The following is a 7,794-nucleotide window of genomic DNA, read 5'->3' on the forward strand; positions in this document are numbered from 1 at the left end:
GCCGCGCCTTCCCAGGCACAAGGGCGCCATCTAGCGGCCGCCGCGAGGAGGCGGAGCGGCGGGGACCGGCCCGGACCGCGCACGGCGGGGCCGGGAACACGCCCGGCCCTGGGCGGGCCTCCACGGTGCACTGCCCGGGCCGGTCCCGGGCGGCACGCCACGGACACGGGCCGCCACCCGGCTGGACGGGCCCGCGGAGGGCGGCCGGGACACCACCCCCACCGGGGACATCCAGGGACACCACCCCCAGCGACACCATCCGTTCAGAGACGCTGTTCCCCGGGACATCGTCCATTCACGGACACCGTCCGCCGTGACATCATCCATCCACGGACACCGTCCCCCGTGACATCATCCCACGTGAAAACATCCGTCCAGGGACATCACTCCCCGGGATATCACCTCCTCTGGGGACACCATCCCCCAGGACACCACCCCTCCAGGGACACCACTCCCTCCGGGACACCCTGCCCCGGGACACCCGAGGGGATGCCCCCTCCTCCTCCGGGGGTGACATGGGAGGGACGCAGGGTCCCCCTGCTCCCAGAGGAGCGGGAGCACAACCCAACACAGAGAAGAACATTTTTCCAGGCGTTTTGTCCCCCCTCCGGGAAGCCTTGACGCAGGGGGGAGTGGGGGTGGGACGCGGGGAGGCGGCGGGTGGGGACGGTCAAACCCTCAGCTCCCCCCCCAACCCACTCCTCCCAATTTGCGAAATCTTCCTTGGGAAAATTAATTCTGATGGCTTGAACTGTGCCACGTGGATTGAAAACCTGGCTGAAGGATCATAAACAAAGGGTAATTAGAAACAGGGGGAGGTGTTTATGGGGTACTGCAGGGATCTAGGTTAGGTCTGCTCTCATTTAATACCCTCATTAATGACCTGGAAAGAGGGAGTAAACTACACATTAATGAATTTGGCAGATGATGCTATAGTGGGAGGTGCTGTGGGCTCCGGCAAGCGTAGAAAATTAACACAAAAAGGGCCTAGTGAGATTAGAAACGCGGGCAGGAAGCAGCAAAAGGAGCTGTGCCTTGGACAAACGTAAGTGAGCGCAGCTGGGAGGCAAACACAAGCCCAAGCCCACGGCAGAAGGGGCAACGATGGCCGAGCCAAGCTGGCAGCACAGCAACCGGAGCCAGAGCAGCACCCCAGCAAAGGGCCTGGGGCTTGGGGGACAGCGAAGGGGACCCCAGGAGACAGCAGGGAGGGATCAGGCGCCGGCGTCCCAAGGAGGCGGCTGGGAGGCTCAGGTGTGGCCAGAGCAGAGCACGAGGCTCCCTCGGCGCAGACGCCTTGGCGGCAGTTCAGAGGGAAGCCACGCAAATGATCAAAGGCACGGAGAGACTGATTTCTGAAGGAAGATTAAAAGGCTTAAATATATATATTGCTTGGCTAAGAGCTGGCCGTGGGGAGACAAACTAAGAGCCTTACAGATCTGGTTGGTGTAAATAGGGAGGGGAGGAATTATTTAATGGAATACAAGGGGCATCACCAGAAGGGATGACAGGAAATGAAGAAATGGAGCATTTAGGTTGAATGTCACAGGGGAAAAAATCCCCTCTGCTGACAGCGAAAATTATGAGGCTGTGACGTGGTTCCCTGGAGGGAGAAAGTTCCGTGGCTCGAGATATTTAAAACCAGACAGGATCAGTCTGAATATAAAGGAGCCTGGCATGAGCCACTGGCAGGGGATGCGCGGAGGAGCCGGAGCTGGGCAGGGACGCACCTCATTTTCCAGCTCTTTTTCCACTGAAATATTTCTTTATATATCACACCTATAAAAGATATATATTGCATATATGTATTTCTGCTGTTGTAAAGGAAATCGCTGACATGATGGATGCTGCGCCAGGCACCTTGGAGCTGGGCAGGGCTGAAAAGGCCCTAAAATCAGAGACATTTCCCCTCCCTATGGGTACAGAGGGGGGTTGGCGGGGGTTAAATGACTGGCACGGGCTTGCTGCATGGGTCCATGGTGTATAAATCCAGTGTCAGTGTCCCTGCAGAGTGTGACGTGCCCTGGAGCACAAGGTCTCCTGCAGGTTTGGCTTCTGTAGAGCATCTCGTATCTCAATGGCTTTCTGCAGGACGCTCTCCAGGTGGCCGAGGAGAAGCCAGGCCACAGCTGGCCAGCTGCATGGCACCTATAACCTTGATTAGTGCTCCATCCTTTCACCCCCAGGTAACGCTCGGTATGCCAGAGGCTGTGACGGGATCCCTCCAGAGCAAAACTGGCATCAATTCGCAGCCCCACCCCTCCCCATCTCCTGCCTCGCTGGAGGTCTGTGAGTGCTGTCAACAAAATGGATTAATAGTCCTATTATCAGTTCAGATGGATGGCCAGGGTGAGGAGAAAACATCGCGTCCCAGGGAACTCAAGTAGGCACATTAATAAAGATGCCACATGTTGGCTCTGAAATCTAAAAGCTTCGCTCCGTTCCTTGCAACACAATTAGTTTATCCAAAGCCCAACGCTCCCGTCATGACGTGCCTGCCCATGTCCCCCCGCACCAGTGCGTGGTGGCCTACCTGGGAGGGAGGGAGGGGGTGGGTGGCTTGGTGGTCCCTGTGTCCCCCTCGGCCAAATCCCATGCGAGAGCTCCCCGTGCAAGACAGCAGCCCATTTTATAGCATCTGCCTCTAGTCACGCGGCCATTGGGGAGCTGCGTCGTCCCCTTTGGTGCCAGCTTGCTGCCCTTTGGCACCAGGCTGGGGTCCTGGTTGCTCGCTGCTGAGGAGCTGTTGTGACAGGGTGGCACCATGGCCTGTCACTCTGCTGGCTCATTGATGGGTACAGGTAGCACATAACAAAGATATTGGTTCTGGTTCTGCCCAAGCTGTAAAATAAAGCAAGCTTTTAATTAAAAGCAAGTGGCACAGTTTGCAGCCCTTTGTTTGAGCGCTAATGTGAATGACTTTCCTTTCCAGCCCAGCATTTATAGCTGTCTCTCTTGTACCTGTCAAAAAGTAAATCTCAGGATCTAAAACATGTATATTTAAAACTACAGTGTCAGCGGGCTGTCAAGCCTGGGTTTTTTTATTAAACATTCCTTGTGCAGCAGGTGAGGGGAAAGGACAAGCACAGGATGAGGCCAGCAAAGCCGTCGCCCGCAGACAGGGCAGCGTGACGGTCTCATCTCCTGCCTGCCCGGCTCCTGCTCGCACCCCTGCCTCCCCTGGGATGCGCTGCTGCAGAGGCCGGCGGGCTGCGGGGGCTCGATGCACACCCTGCCTCCCTCTAGAGCAAAGGCTTCCCACTGGTACCCTGCCCTGATGCCGGTCCCCTGCCGTGATGATGCTCGTACCATGCCACGATGATGCTGGTCCCCTGCCCCTGGGATGCTGGTGGTACCCAAGCCACCACTCGCATCCTCTGCTACAGCAAGCAGGGTAGAAAAGCCGCTCAGACCCAGCTCCCCCAGCACCTCATTTCTCCAGAACTGGAGAAAACACGTCCAAAATCATTTGAAAATTTGGAATTTGTTTTAAACATCAAAGAGGAACTTTATCTTTTTAATTTTTCAGAACCTTTCTTTTAATTCCACATTTCTGAAGCGTTGTTTTTTCCCTTTTCCGGCACCTTTTCCTTTTAGCTACTAGGTGAAGTAAAATAAATGATGTAGGTTTATTTTTTCCTTTCTTTGCTTTTCCAGTTCTGCAAAACTTGAAAGCTTTTCAAAGCATCTGGGTGTCGGGAGTTACAGTTTAGGTTTGTGCTTTTTTTTTGTTTTCCCCCAGCACTGTTTCTGATATCACAGCAAAGTAGAAAAAAAAAAAAACAAACCACTGTAGCATAGAAAAACAAAATGAAGAAATAGGAAAAGTCAGAGCAAAATCCCTAGACCATTCAGCCATCAGACATCTGCTGTGTGTGGAGAAAGTGAAGACCTAAAAAGGAGAAAAAGACAATATTTTATATTTGGGGGGGATATTGGAAAAATAAGGAAAAATATTCAGTTTAGAATTAAACACACCATTTCCCCCCCCGCCCCCATCATATGGGAATTCAGTGTGTGTGGTGTGTGTCCACTTTCAAGAGGTTTTGGAGTGAGGAGAGCCTGGCCAGCTCTGCCATCAGCCCTCTCAGAGCCAAACTTTATCGAGCATCGGCGAGACTTGCAGACATCTGTCCCTGTAACTCTGTTAGCAGTTTGCCCATAATGCAGATAAGGGACTGCTGCTGTAAAATATTGAGTGTTTAGACTATAAAAAACTGTCTTTCTAAGCTGAAATCTCACTTTATTTGTGCTCCCGCAATTCCACCCAAGTCAGCAGGGTTTCCTGGCTGTTAGCGAGGGCACTGTCTGGCACGCTCCTTCCGCAGGAGAGGTTAAAGTGCCAAAGAGAGGACAGCATCACTCCGAGGAATCCGATAAACTCCTATCACTCAATAGTTTAATTCCCTTTTACTGATGCAGCATCTTTTATCAAAGATTACATAATGCTGAATAATCACGGAGCACATAATGCAGAGCCAGCCAGGCAGTTATAATCAGATTTAAAGCCTATATTAAAAAAAGTGGCAGGCGTGGGGCTAATTCTTCGCTCCCTGTGCTGGTGTCAGTCCAGAGGAAGCCCGCTGGAGCCGCTCCCGATTTACACAGCCTTCCTGAGAGCAAAATGTGGGGAGCGGGGCAGGGAAATCATAAGATGGTTCTTTCTGGAGGTCCCTAAGGAGTGAGGAGCTGAGCAGGGGCTGGCTCTCCGCGTCCCGCACGGGGCAACGTTAAGGCGATAAGGCCACCAGCATCCTCAGCCGCTGTCTTTCCAATACAATAAGACGCAAAGCAAAAAATGCTGCGCGACTTGGGGGGGGCTGTTAGAGGCGATGTAGCCTTTCCCCCCGTCTTGCTGGCCCGCACCCCACCGGGATGAACGCCGCTGGCATTCATTATCCGGCGGCTGCTCGATGGCCTGTGGCAAACAAGCGCGCTGGTTCTCAGGGCGCTTCCCAGAGGGCACGTTATGAAGAGCTACTGCCGGCACCGGCATGTTGGCCAGCTGAGAGGCACAGCCCCGTGGCGGCCAAGCCGGCATCGAGGCAGCATCCTCACCGGTGACTGAGAGCCACCCCGCTGTCTGCTGCACGACCACACCAAAAAAAAAAAAAACCAAACCCCAAAACAATGCAGCTTGATGGATTTAATCCCATTTTCTACATGAAAACTGACCTGAGGGTCTGCAAGGAGCCTGTGCCCCAGGGTCGTTGCGGCACCCGGAGGTGCTGAGAGCGGGATTTCCCAGCAGCGTGGTCCCCAAGGGTCTGCGCAGTGCAGCGGGGAAGCGAGCAGCGTCTCGCTGCAAGGCGTAATGACGGTAGCAGGGTCAGATCCTGGTTCCATGCATGCTCAGCCGCTCGCGCCAGTGTGCCCCATGTCACGGAGGACCACCTTCAGCCAGACGCGCCGCGCTGAGTTCCTGCAGCACCCTCAAAGAGTGGTGAAAGGACGGCAAAAATCAGCCTTGCGGATGCTGCAAGCTCACGTTGCACCCCTGCCCAGTCCCGATGAGGGAGCAGAGCAGGACCAGTGGCCTCGTGTGGGCACCAGGGCCACCGGCCACCCTCCAGGGTGGTCCCCTGGCCCCGCGGGGGCAGAAGCACACCTGCATCTGGCAGCCTGCGGGGAGACACAGGTTTGAGCCACGCTGGCTAAATATTTCCCATGCAATCAATTCCAGCGCGTAAAACCATCAAACAGGATAACCTTGTGATCAAATGGCCAACAGAGAAAAGTGCTTAATATTATCCACTCCAGATAATGAGCTGTATTTCCAGCGCAGGCCCCAAACACACATCACCGTGCGCTAAATGCCGCGCAATTGCCTGCACCACAAGTTAAGCAAAGATTAAAAGCGAGGAGGAGAGAGAAGAGGGAGGGTAGACAAGGAAGCCGGGGGAAATTGCAATCTGTGCCGTCAGCGTGTGCCGGCGTGGAGCCGGGGGAGCGCTGCAATGCAGTTCAGCGCACAATTGCCCGGTGGACCTTCAGGATGGTGCCTTGGCCGCCTGCCTGGGTTGACAAACCGTGCATGCCATTTGCCACACAGGTGAAGAACAGACGGCCTTAGGGTTTTACAAGACAGCAATGCCACGGATGAATTAAGAGGCAACCGAACTTCTCTCTGCAGAAGACGCGCCTGCCGGCGAAGGTTATCCTAGGTGATGGGAGAATCTCCGCTCGTCCTACCCTGCTTACAAACAGCACGTCTTAATTCAGTCTCCAGGTCCGTGCATGGACAAACAGATTGAGAAGGTCAGGGGAAGAGGGACACCCGGGGAAGGACAGGGATGTAGAGAAATAGAACAGGGCAGTGTCTCTGGTATGATCGGCTACATGGCTAACGCACAGAGGTTAGCAAACTCTGCCCAGCCGCTCCAGCAACATCCATTCAATCTTTCAAAACAGTCACAAATACAACTAAATAACTTATTCTACAATTTTTCTTTCTTCTTTTCTTCCCCTTTTTATTCCAGGCACGCTCCTTAGTCTGCTGCTGACCCTGTGGGACGGGAAAGAGACTGCGATGCTTCCTTCTTCCAGCAAAAATTAAGATACCTGGCACTGGCAGAGAGCTGACAGCTCCCAAACGTTCGCTTGTTTTTACACCCCAGCCCCAATCCCCCCTGCCCAGCGCGCCAATGGGCAGGAGAGAGAGCGCATTCCTGGGATATACAGCCTCCTGCCGCAGTGCTGAACACCAGCTGGGAGATTTCAGCAGTGTTCCTCAGCTGGCGCAGTTTGCCCCAGCTCCGGAGCAGCCGATGGAGATGCACAGCACCAGCTGAGGAGCAGCCGCGGACCCGGGAACAGGCTCCGGCTCCATCCCACTAAGGTGCGCGCAGCAGGGAACCTGGCTCTGGTTCTTCACTGGTATTGACTTAGCAGCATCCCGCCATTTGGTGTTTCAAACACTGCCTGCCTGTATCCTGCACTTGGCAATTAGTGGTCCAGGCACAGATCCCGGCATCCTTCCCTCCTCCCCTCCCGCTTCTGCAACTGCAGATGTAGGCAAATGGCAGAATACACCGTCAAAACCCCACCTCTCCCCCAGCATGGCCGCGTGGATCATTTTCACCCACCAAACTGAGATTCACACGTTATGACACCCATCCTGCACTGTCTGCGGTGAGCCTGATGTTCCCGCACCGCAACACAGCCAGGCTACCGGTGCTGTTTTGGCAGAGTGCTCGGAGATGCGAATGTCAGGGAAAGCCATTTGTCACATAACATTACCTACGAGAGAAGGGAGAAAGGGCTAGAAAAACGCCCAACAATTGCTGTAATTACAGCCTCTTCAAATGGCTACATGATGTCAGACACGGCGTGGGGGAAAGGGCTGGCATAGCTTATCATAACCCAACCCGGGGTGGATGCTGTTCCAAGCCAGTGATTAATAGTCTGCTAGGATTTGTTTTGACATGGCAAAGAAACGAGCCGCAGTGTCTCAGAAGGATGCCAGATGGATGGCCTGGAGCAGAGCACCCCGCTCCGGCCAGCCGCCGGCACGGTGTTGGCAACGCGGGTGCTGGCGCAGGTGGTCACACCCAGCCGCGCGGTGCTTGCTCCTTATTTGTAGGGTAACTGCATCCTGGCAGGGACCGGCTCCTGCCGCTGCCCCGGCGCTCCTCGAGCTGCTCCCAGCACCCTGTGGAACAGGCGGAATGCTGGATGCCAAGGGGAACAGGCGGAATGCTGGACGCGCAGGGCAGCCCGCAGGCGGGATCGCTGGCTCCTGTCCTCCCGCAGCGCTGGTGGGGGCTGCTGAGCCGCACGGGCACATCAAGGCAG

The sequence above is a fragment of the Rissa tridactyla genome, chromosome 9 (genome assembly GCF_028500815.1).
Source record: "Rissa tridactyla isolate bRisTri1 chromosome 9, bRisTri1.patW.cur.20221130, whole genome shotgun sequence".
NCBI lineage: Eukaryota > Metazoa > Chordata > Aves > Charadriiformes > Laridae > Rissa > Rissa tridactyla.